The 12450-nt window shown below is 46.3% G+C and overlaps 1 protein-coding gene across 2 annotated transcripts in view; it reads left to right on the plus strand.

The window, feature by feature from the left end:
- Positions 1-511: 511 nt before the first annotated feature.
- The window catches only part of LOC126531328 (neuronal acetylcholine receptor subunit alpha-10-like), a 354454-nt gene continuing 342515 nt past the window's right edge, over positions 512-12450 (plus strand). For both annotated transcript variants that reach the window (XM_072288417.1, XM_050178828.3), the window contains exon 1: positions 512-1239. The gene's annotated coding sequence lies outside the window, so the exon portion shown is untranslated. The remainder of the gene's footprint in view (positions 1240-12450) is intronic.

Genomic DNA, 12450 nt, shown 5'->3' on the forward strand with positions numbered 1-12450 from the left:
AACGACCCCCTTCGTCCAGAGAGGGCGTTCCGCTTGGCCCGGGCGTCCGGCGGTGCCCGGGGTTATTCGGGAGAAGCTCCTCGTAGAAGCACCTAGCGGTCTTCTATCTGCGATAGGTACCTAAGCAACCTACCAGAATAATTAAATTGCACCAACATTTCTGGGCCACCTCGTCTCGCAACTCTTCTACCCCCGCCACGCTCCAAGCCGCGCGCAGCATGGGAGTCCAGTCGGGAGAAGAAGAAGCGGAGGGGGAGATATGTAAAAAAAATCTGAACTGGCGGGCCTTCGACATCTGCGAGGGAACGGGCAGCCAGATAGGCAGCCTACATCGCCACTGTAGACCTGCAGAGCGCGCGCGGCGGTGCTGTGAGTGAGAGTAGCTGTTCCCCCTCTCGTATCTTCCCCTCGTTCTTGAAAGCGCCGCGGTGCGGCGCTGCAGGCGCCTTCTCCTTATTTATATATATTTTTTAAAGGAGGGTCGAGATCAGAGAGAGGGAGGTCAGCCGAATCGCTCCTTTGCTTCCGCAGCATCCGCATCACTCCATCCTCCGTCGCCGGCTAAGCCACGTGCGGCGTTCGCACAACTCGCGCGCGCGCGCGCTATGTGTGCTGGATCGGTGAATTCAGCTGCTCGGACCGTACTCTAGCGACCGGAGCTTTCGAGCCGGGACATCCGAGGATGCGTTGCGGGAAGAAAGCGAGCCGTGCCAGTCAACCCGAACGAGAGCTGTATGGCCTATGTTTCAGTGCGACAGTGATGTAGGAGCAGTTGTGTCGTCGCTGTCACCGAACCCAAGCCCTTACTTCTCCGTCTCTTCCACTTCGTCAGCTTCCAGCTGTCGTCGTATTCGGCCTTGTATGGGGTGACGTGTGATTTAGGAGTGTCATCTGAGACTGGAGGGACGCAATAACTGTCTGACTGGGCAGTGCTAGAAGAAACGCGGATCCACGTCTCCTACAGTGATCGCCTGCTGTTGAAGATGCGGGTGCGGATTTGACGGATGAAGGGACGACAGATGACGAAATGAGAGACGACGTTTGTAGGCGAGGTGGCTCGTGACGTGTGTTTTGAGCAACCCGCCGGCAATTCACGGACGTGGGGGCGAAGGGAAGACTGGAAGTTCCGCACATTCTCTCTGGAGATCTCATTGTCATCTTTGCTCAACACTGAAGAGAAAAAAGAAAGGTACTGCTTCTTCGGTATCAGCGCAACATTTGCCAGAACGTGACCTGGCGGTAAGCTGAAATTTATTCCGTAAAAGCACAAACATACAAGTTTTTCTTCAGCGCAGTAACGAAAAACTTTGCACAATGTCAAACATGGTTCTCAGTTAGCCACAGTTTTCACCTGTCCCGAGAATGTCTTCTCTTTTTTTTCTCCAACCTTAGCGCTCAGTGCGAGCTTAATGCGCCGACATTTCGCAGTGTTTGGCTATATTTATCTCATTATAGGAATAGAATTTAGAAGCAATCGCCCATTATTAACGTTTCTTTGTTGATGTTGCTTTCTTTAATATTGTTAAGCAGTACATAAGGCAAGTAACCTCTTGTTACAATTTTTTTCGCTCAAAGTGTAACTCATTAGCTTCATGGCAGTGATATTAATCTATTGAACTTTTTCGACGTTACATTGTGGCTTGGCAAACCAAGCTCGCTTTTTAACAAGCTTCGTCACACTATCCGTCTTTCATATTTATTCGCTGTAACCGACATTTAAGATCCATAGTCACTGCAGAAAAGCCTTTATCGCATGGCGTACTTTACTGGCCTCTGGCAACGATGTGTATGCTTACAAACTTTTCACATTGTTACCATCGGACCTGGTAGTCGAGCCCCTTTTAAAGAGTGCTTTAATTACCGCTTTCATGTTTGGGTGTTATTTCGCCATGATTGGTGTTACTTTCATCGGCAGCAGTATGTACGCCCCCTTTACGAAAATGGAAGCAGTCGAGACGCTATTGGCAAGAAAACTGCTGTGGTCTACAAAATAATGGTTTTTTATCGACGTTAACTTTAACTTCTCCACGCAATTATGAAACGGTGCAAACTAGACCAGAATGACGTGAAAATGGATAGAACGACATTTACAAGTGTCGACTCGTTCTCTCGGTGCCTGCGTTTGTCTTCAGACAATACTTTTACGTAGTCCTCTCCTTAGTGCTGTCATTTTAAATAGTTAACAGGTACCCAGTACTGAGCCTGGCAACGAATATTGCCACTGAACACATTCTTAGTATAAGTTCGCATCGCCTTCTTCTTAACTGTAGCCAGTCCCATCGCTATGTTTATCCATTCCTTGTTTCGATCATAAATCTCGGGTTCTCAATTTAGGAAACTGATTCAGTTTGAAAACTCTTACCTTATATCCTTTTAGCAAACATGTGAAATGCTGTTCTGACTAGTCATCTTATTATAAGTATACGAAGTGAGAAAGAGAACATGATATGTTATGGAAATAGAAAAATACATGGCACCATGTGAACCAACTTTTTTTTTATTGCGCCATGAACGAGCTAACAATCGTTTTATAAATTCTGGTACGAAAGGTAAAATGCAGTAAAACGTATTAAAAGTACTTCCATAATCATAGATTGCACCGAGACCCTCAATGTCCTTCAGTTCCCTCGACAAAAAGAAAAAAGAAAAAAAAAAAGCGTCTGTCATCCAGCTTTGCATCAAGTCTTTAAAGAAAGAAGGAACGACCCCATATTTATGCCACAGATGGCAGCCGGTTCATCGCTCAACATCCACGTCACCTCGTGCGCACATACGCCGCGCACTTTGAACGCCACTTTGCTGCTGCGACTTCGACTTCTCTGAAACCATATGCCGCCGAGAACCCCAGTTCAACCTCCTTACTCCACGGCATTCGCCGCTGCCTGCCTGTGGTTACTGCCGCAGTACGCTCACAGTGCCGCTCACTAGCAGTCGCGAGGCAAGATGACTGCCTTCTGCTCACCCCTTCGTCCTCCTCCCATCGGCGAAACTATGGAAGGAGCAAACTGTGGCGTCATTAGTCACTGTCTAGCCTGCAGTCTGTGCGACCGTACGAGGCGGCCGAGTTCTCCTCTCGTTCTAAATTACGCTTCTAATTGCCAGCGACGCCGAAAGAACAAGGAATTTGCCGAGAACACAGCCTGCCCGCCGGGAATGCGCCTTCACCCTCCAAGCGCCTACCTTCCACCCCCCCCCCCACCCCCCTCACAGCGCTATGCCTCTTAAACTTTGAAACTTTGCTAACTCTCAGACCAAGATTACCTAGGCACCATCCCCAGCCTATACACGAGCTCTTCGTACTTCACTGCGACTTTCTCATTAGGAACGCAGACAAAATTGTTTCCCTGCCTGAGTACGATCTTAGTGTCCAATCATTTTTTTTTCTCGGCAGAGAACAGCAAGGAAACAAGAAATGATATTAAATATCCCTCGCCTAGCTAGAACGCGGACTCTTTTAATTTCGCTGCAGAGTTAGGATGGTGGGCTGGCTAATTGCACGCCGTAAGAGTTTCTTGAATTCTTCTTTGCCTGCCAAGGGCGATTTAATTTACAACGATACCTTTCTTAAGAGCACATTCGTTTCCTCTAATCCACAGCTTGGAGCGTTCAAATTAATGAGGAAGAGCAAAAATGAGTTGCGGTGAAGTTCGTGCCGGAGTGAATTGTTTTGTTATTCCAGCGTCAAATTAGAAGGGCCGTATTTTACGTCGACTAAGTATTCAAAAAATTGGAACTGTTTTCTGAACCATCGCCTTTCCCTCGAAATATTTTGTTCTTAATTGTCACAACAATTACGCACAGACACTCGGGGCTCAATTGTGCCGCCGGCACTGGCACCGCCGTTGTTGACGCTGTCCCGCCGACTGCTCGCACGCGGAGGGTTTGAAGGGTTTCCAGAGACTGCGCTTGGCTGCGAGAACGACGAAGCGAAGTGGATGCACCCGCCAATCGCCTCGGCGGCGTCGGCTGCCTTCTTCTCCCGGCATGAGCTTTGCACGCGCGCGCGTTGTAAGCAGAGTACAGCGTTCCTGCCGAGCTTCTGTGCGTATGTTCTGGTCTGAGCGGGATAGCGTCAAGCTAACGTCATCTAATACTTTACTAGCCGCTGACTAACGCCGACAGTTTCCCGTCGATCTCATCTCGCGCGCGATGGAAGCACGACGCTTTCACCACCGCTGACGGCGCTCGCTATATCAAGCCATGCGCGTAGTGCGAGGTCGGTAGCAGCCAGGTCGTCGTCATATACATATAGCTCAGCTAGTTTATATATATATATATATATATATATTTATATATATATATATATACAGCTCCAGAAGGCTCCCATATACAGTAACTCTATCCCCAGGAGCAGTTGCCATGCGGGATCTGTCACGCCAACATGTCGCACCCGCTTATAGTTAGAACAGCGTCGGAGAAGTTCATGGGCAACAATAAGCCTCGCTAACGCTGTCCATGATTCACCCTTGGGACAAGACTGACATTTTACAGCGAAGCTGTTAGCCTCTAGTTGGTCGAGATATTGCGCGGCGCGTCCTCACGCCAAGAAGAGATATCTTCAGCGAAAAAAAAACAACACTTCAGCGACTGAAGCGAAGAGTGCATATATTCTTTGGGATTATGCATAAAACATACAGAACAGCATTCGTTTCAATAAAGAATCATACCAAAGCAAGCATCCGCACAACATAATTGACGATAAGGCACTCCTGATAACAATGGGAATCACGTCGCGCTTCCCACATACGTTTCCCGGGAAAGATTACTGTTGCGCTAGCTGCCGCGGCGACGGCAGCTTGCGACGTGGGGAGTGACGTCCCTGGCCTTTCATATATAAAATAAGCAGCCTAGCAACTGATTTCATTGTTGTTGCAGCACCGCTATGGGTAGGCAACGCATAGTTGGGACTCCCGAGGAACAGCGTGAATACGAGCAGCGGAAAAGGGAAAAGAAACAGCAATAAGGCCCGGCGGTGGCGTGTTGCCAAAATTACCTTTACTCCATTTACTACCATTACTCTGGGAGGGAGGGAAAGAGAAAAGCAGAAGGCAGGGAGGTTAGCCAGAATAACGTCCGGTTGGCTACCCTACACCGGGAGTATAGGAAAGGGGAAACAAAGATGACCATTGCACTAAATTTTCATTATTACCCTTATTCTAAAGCAATAGAGCATCGCACACACCCCTCAGCAGTTGTCGGCGTGGTTTTCAACAGCTTCACTGGACATCCGCTTTCGCAGGGCCGGGATAGCGAATCAATTTTCTTTCTTAAGCCAACTTAACCGACTCGCCTGTGCATTATTTTATGTGAACGCTTCATTCCTTTTCCCCAGAATATTGTGTTTATGCAGAAGAAGAAAAAAAATTGCACAGTCAACTTTTGAAACATTGCGGAGATACGTGAAATACCACCCTTTCTTACTTCTAGCCATGCACAATAAATAAAAAGGTAGATTCGAACTGCCATTCGTGAAAGCGACGAACCATAATGTCCGAACAGAAAAATGACGAATAAAAAAAAACTGAGTTCAAAGGGTGTTGTCTTGCCTTTCAACACAGAAAAAAACAAAAACATTTGGGGCCGATAACGGCGGCGAGCTGCTTCTGCCAACGGGACGTGTGTGGAATTAAAGAGTCGGAAGCACGTTTCTCTTCGCTAGCGCCTTTTCGGAAGAAACCGGAGGAAGGAAAACGCGTCGGGCGAAGCTGTTGCATTTCTCTCTCTATCTATCTCTCTCTCTGTCTCTCTTTCTACCTGGCTGTTCTCGAACAAAAACATTATATAAAACAGAAATATAATTTGCCGAACCATGCTGAAAGTCGTAGCCATGACCGCGGTGAGACGAACCAACGCGTAAATCTCATAAAAGTGTCAACGCACGACGCCTACAATAGCGAAGCCTTGTCAAACACCTCAGCAAAACTACGAAAACGTGAATATATATATATATATATATATATATATATATATATAAAGCGGCGGATCCAGGCTCTGTCCACTGCTTCGCATTTGCACTTTTTGCCGTCTCTACTTCTCATCCATTCCCAGTCTCTTTCTTCTTCTTTTTTATTTCAGGCTGTTTATTTGGCATTTTCAACACATCGCGCTTATGCTATAGTGCAAAGGAAGAGGCGCATCTGTTTCCTCATGATTGGAATTTGCAACGCAAGTCACATCTCTAAGGGATGAGAGGCGTGGGACGCGGGAATATTCCCCTCAACTAAAGCTGCCCGGACCTTCTTTATTATTTTGTTTTCTCGCTCCAAGTGACGGCATCGCGAAAGCGTTCAAGTATAAACAAGCGGTGTTTTCTTAGGCTGACATAACGGTTAGAGTGGCCTCAGCTGCCACGCTTTCCGAAAACGATAACCCGTAGCTCACGTGTATAGAAATTCGACCGAAGCATGCTCCACACGTACATAGGCGAAGGAGAAGGCGAAAAAAAAAAGAAGTGTGGTTCTCTGTGCCCGCAAGTGCAGGCGTTGTACTGATGACTGACTCTCTTTCTTTTTCTTTTTTGTTTACATTTTCACTATTTTGATGATTCCCCGCTTGGAACTTATGCTAAATTGTTTATTAAGCTGTTACGCCCCATGACACGCGCCCTCCGGAACAAAAAACAAAAACAAATTTAACAGACCTGTTCGAACTCGTGGTAGCCGTACACCACAATCAGCACCAGTGTTTGAGGGCCTGACTCCTAAACCCCCTTCCCCCCGCGCAAAAAACAACATATGTTTAAAGGCAATTTCTAGCTGTGCACAAGTCTTTACAGCTGTTACACTTGCAAATGTTAACAAGAAGAATGTTATAAAATTTTGAGAAGGCTATACCGAGGCTGCAGCAGCCCTAGTGCAACCAAGGCTCATAATTGACACTTTTCTAATTAATAAAGAGCACTAAAATTTTACTACACAATATTTAAAGGTCACACGTTTAAAGGTTCTCATGGTTTAAAGATTCTACGCCCATAAATACATGCTCCTGACATTGAGAATATATTATTGATAAGTGTACGAACGTACCTCTGACGACAGCCCGAATCGGAATCCACCGAACGTTGTGTTCATCGTAGTAAAGAGGGACGGTGGAGGACACAACCTATGTGTACGACATTGTAAAAGTCAACTTCTATGTTACTTATTGATTGTGGTCTACGAGGGTTTAACTTGTGGGTTTAACCGGCTCAAGAGCTGTAGCACTTGGCATCGCGCTTGCGTACACAGGATAGCCAGTCGGAATCTCAGGATTCAGTGAATCAATAATATTTATTTCCTTTGAAAAGGAGGAGTACAGGACTAAAACCTCGAACAGCTTGACGAGGTTCCAACCCCTACAAGTTGGCAGAGCAGCAAGATGACATACACAATAATTGTAAAATGGGCAAGCATTATAGAGTGACAAGTAACACAGTATGAAAGTAACAAAACGGCAAATGATCCCACAAGCAAAAATGACAGTACAAATAATCAACAACCTGAGCAACAGCTATCAACAAGAACAGCGAAAAAAAATGGAAGGCATATACTAGTCCTGCAAATAAAAAGCTGCCAAAAACGTTTGATAAGAGAGAGAGAGAGAGAGGAATATAGGAAGGCAAGGATGTTAACCAGTCAAGGGTCTGGTTGGCTACCCTACGCTGGGGGAAGGGAGAAGGGGAAGAGAGAGAAGGGAGAGAGAAGGTGTAGACACCTGTACGGACAGTACTTGAGTTAAAGCTACTCGCACAAACCAGTTTGATTCGGTTACAGGAAGGATCAAAATCATCTCGGTTTAATATGTTTAGCAGCAAAAGTTGTGTGTAAGACAAAGATTGTTCGTCGTAGGAAGTTCTAGGGGTGGATACAAACCATAGCTCTTTATGTCTGGTCTGACGAACATTTGTATTTACTCGTATTCTTGCCAGGTGAATTGTATCATCAATACCAAATTTAACGAAACCCTAGGGGTCAACGTTTTACTTCTAGGCATGTACAAAATTACTTCTTTTCTAGGTGTTGATTTTTAAAGAGTTCATGGTGGCCCAGCTTTCTAAGTCGGATAGCTTCTTGTTAGCCTTTATTTCTATATCTGATTCCAAGTTGCCTGTAATAAAAATGGTTGTCATCAGCATACGAAACAATTGTAGCGTTATGTGTGCAGTGTATAATGTCATATGTGTAAATAAAGAATAAAAGTGGCCCCGAAATGCTTCGTTGCGGCACACAAGTGATGACTGGCTTTCTTGAAGATTTTGCGTTAATAGTATCTACGAAGTGTGACCTGATGGGCAGATAAGATTTAAGAAGCGAGCGGACGGTTCCGCGCACACCGTATTTTCAAATTTGTTAAGAAGGATAGAATGATTAATTAAATCAAATGTGTTAGAACAATTATGTATATGCCTAGTGCCATGCGTTCACGGCTGAATGCATCTGTAATAATTTCTTTTTGGCTCAGGAGGGTTGCTTCCATAGAACCGTGCTTTCTAGAACTATATGCTGAAAGTTTTCAAGCTAGTTGTAACGGTTAAAAAATTATTGCAATCGCAATTCATTATTTTCTCAATACCTTTCTCAATATAGCCGATGGTTACGTAGTGCAGTTCTATCACCGCGCTTAAATGCGGGAACAACACAGGTAATTTGCATTTCCCTGGAAAAGGTACCGGTAGACAATATTATGTTATAAACGTGGGTGAGAATAGGGCTTATAATATCCAGCACATACTTTATAGGGCGAATCTGGATACCTTCAGCGTCTAGGGACTTGGTATTGCGTGTAGCACTGATACAAGAAAAAAACTTCAGGGGGAGCTAGTTGGAGCAAGTGCACTATTCCTGCGTATTGGAATGGTGCATGGTGTGCCTGGAGCGTCTATAATTTTGCGATAGAAATATTATGACTACTCCAGGCACATTTCTTCCGTCGCCGTCGCCGTTACCGTGATGTTCCGTATAAATTCCAAGAGCAATACCATCGTCGCCGTCGCCAAAACATATGGCCGTCGTCAAAACATTGTAATAATTTTAACATACGCATCTCCTTGGCGCCATGCCAGGGTCATCATAACGTTGTCGTCACACCATCGTCCCCATGCCATCGTCTTCACTACAGCGTCATCTCATGGTCGTCGGATTGCAGTTGCCGCGGCAGGAAACCAGAACTGCGACCATGACGGTGATCAAACCCTCATGACAGTTTCTTATGCTTTGAATTTCTAATGGTAATGGTTCGAACACTTAAGAAGGGTGGCGAGGGCAGGTCAGGTATAGAGTTAGAAGGCGGGTCAGAAAAGACTGCAAGTGACCTGTTTCCAGTTACTGAACAACAAAGTTTAGCTATAGTTGCAATTTAAGAAAAAAAATAACGCTATACACTGTTTTCGTAGATGACGTCGGGAGAGAGCCGTACCGACAATATTTGAGGAAAAGGCACTTGCGCGCTTGCGCCTACAACTCTTCACTTATGTGCACATGGCGCGTTAGAACACTCCCAGGGTGCGCACTACTCCACACTGTTGTACAGACCAGAATATCTACGTCATTTTACCGCAAAGCATACGCCTCTGACGATTTCCCGCCGGCTCGTACAACCTGGTCCTCCAACACGTCTCGCACCACGGACTCGCGTAAGCGCGCTCCCCCCACTCCTCGTAATAACACACACAAATACACAAAAACAGCCGTCGGCTCATCGGTCCAGCTCTGTCCCGATTCCGTAGCCTGGGGAGCCGGTTAGGAATGTCTCGCCGGTGCAGTAATCAGTCTCCCAGCATTAGATCTCGCGTGCAATCTGGATGCCTCCCAGCAGAAATCGGCGGCGAGCAGCAGATGACGAGATGAAGCATCGCCAAGGTTCTCGCCTACTGGTGGCACCGAACGCTTCCCGGTCCTAACGTACAAATGTCCGCATGTGCTGGTCGAATTTGATGGAAATACCATCAGCGTGCCGCTACAGACACCGTGACGACGGCCGACCGAAGAGCGCGCGTGCGCGCGCGCCTGCGGTATAGTCGCACTCAGGCCGGGGGGAGCTGCAGGCTATTAGCGCCAAAGAATTTGTCCCCCCACCCCCTCCCTATTAGTATGAATGCCGCGCCGGCCGCCGTCGATGACTCCACCAGAAAGAAGCAGAAGATGATACGTGCCTTCCTTCTCTCATCCCTGTGACCTTTCTTTCCCGTTCCTCCTCCTCCTCCTTACTTCGAACCGTTCCCCGAGAGCCGAAGGGGAGAAGGGGATAGGAAGCGACGGTCTCGTGCCCTTTAGCGGCTCCTTGAAGCAGGGATATATCTGGGCTTCCGCTCTCGGCCTTATCGGCTCGCTTGAGCCACAGGGCCGGCGGCCCGTGTTTCTTTCCTTCCCCTCCTGCCTTACTTCTTTCTATCTGCGTTGCTCGCTTACTTTCTTTCTAGTGTCTGCCGCATCGGTTCGCGATTTGGTTGGTCGTCGCCGTCGTCGACGGGCTACTGGAGAGCCCCCCCCCCCCCCCCTTTGCGCCACCATTTCCTTCGCTGCAGCCACTACTGCTGGAATGGAAGTGACCCCCGTAGCTCCGGGCATCCGCCTCCTCCTCCACTCTGACCCTACAACCCCCCCCCCCCCCCCCACCCCAAACGCCTCCGCCTACGCCTTGTCACTTCTTTTTTTAAAACAGAGTTTGGCTCCTTTCCAGGCAAGTTTGCCTCCGCAGAAGCTACTGCCACCGTCGCCTGAGAAAGATTGACGCGGACTTTGTTGCCCTTTTTGTTGCGAGGAGTGTGCTTGTTGTGCGCCTCAATCGTTTCCAGCTGAGAAAAGTATCCTCTTCGTCACAAAAAAAAGGAAGACAGAAGAAATAAAATAGGAATGGAAGAGTGCTTCCTGCATTCGAAACAATTTCTTTCTCCAACCTAGTCACTTACGTTCATTTTCCTTACATTTCTTTTTTCTCTCGATTCTTTATATGGTGTAGAGGGGCGAGACATTACTGTACCTTATAAAAATACGTTCAGGTATTCAATGCACTTTCTACAGATATCGTGTAGACAGATTGGCCACTCTCGAACGTTTTCCTTCCTTTTGCTTGATATAATCTATGCGGTCCTGTAAACATTCTACAACAAAGGTAGTTGTTTAGAATATCAAACATCTTATATACACTACTTTGTTGAAACTGTAACACAGTATGTCTACAGGCATTTTAAATAGTCAAGCGTCTGTATATAGCTACAGAAATGTCTGTTGACGCCGGAGAAGGAGCATAGAAAACAACACAAGAAGGTGAGACCAAATGGCTGTGAGCTCCCAGAAATTTTATTCTGCTATGGCGTCTAAAATACACAGCCAGTGATATATAAAGGAAGAAGATTTAAGGAGGGGGAGGGGGTTGCAAATCAAGACATACAATGCATGAGAAGCACTGAACCTGCCCAACATAGCGTGTAGACTATCTACAAGGAAAGAGAAATAATTTCTTGTAAGGATTGACTTGTATAATTCCCTGCGTATTGTGCCATTCCAGCTACAACTCTTCATTGGCATGCTACAATGTCAGAGTTGTCAATGGAACTGTTACATAAACGCATTCAACGAATGACTTATATCTCTATGGTATATTGACACACAAGCGTTCTTTCACAATAGCGATTTTCGCTACTGCTGAAAGGGAAGATGTCGTTGGCGTGCTTCCTGGTAAGCCTTGATAAGAAATATCAAGCACGAAACTAGGCATTTTGACTGTAACTGTAACCTTAAGCGCTTTCAGTACAGAGATTGACACTGGGATCCGTGTCGTGAACGTGGCCCATGTTAGTATAAATTGCGCTACAATGACAAAGACCCCACAAAACAACGTATGCTAACATATTCTTTTAAATGATCCCTGCATGCAAAGTTTATTCGCCGTTACAGATGACCCGAATGACTAGAGACTCATCGAGGGTATACATAATGTGCGCGACGCTATCGATCGTGAGGTCGTTCATATACATCAATTTCTCATCCATCAAGAAATGTCCTCAGATGTGAGCGGGAGCCTTCTTGTACGAAGAAATTCAGCCCAGGCGCGGATTCTTATAACTGACTCGCTCCGCATATCCTGCAATATACAGGCAACAAAAGGCCAGCACTACGCTTTTCGGCTGTATATAGTTAGGGCTAAGAGGTCGTGCTGCTATAGCGCAGGGCACTGCCTTGCGTGTAAGTGCACCATGAAATCTTTTAAATTATTTATTTGTTCTCTTATCTATCGGTTCCCTTAATTTATTCACGGTTGCCCAAAAGACCGGTATCTTCTGAATGGTCTTCTTTTCTTCTTCAGTTCTCTATTTTCTTTTAACCAACGTTCTACAAACTGTGCTATGTAAATTTAATAAAGAGGAAAAAAGGAATTCGCAATCTTTTTGGCTTTCGTGGTGGTTTGTTCTCGACAAGAGAGGATGTGCCTCAACTTCTCGCGCAGAAACCCGAGATCGTTTCGATTGAAGCG

The sequence above is a fragment of the Dermacentor andersoni genome, chromosome 5, assembly GCF_023375885.2.
Source record: "Dermacentor andersoni chromosome 5, qqDerAnde1_hic_scaffold, whole genome shotgun sequence".
NCBI lineage: Eukaryota > Metazoa > Arthropoda > Arachnida > Ixodida > Ixodidae > Dermacentor > Dermacentor andersoni.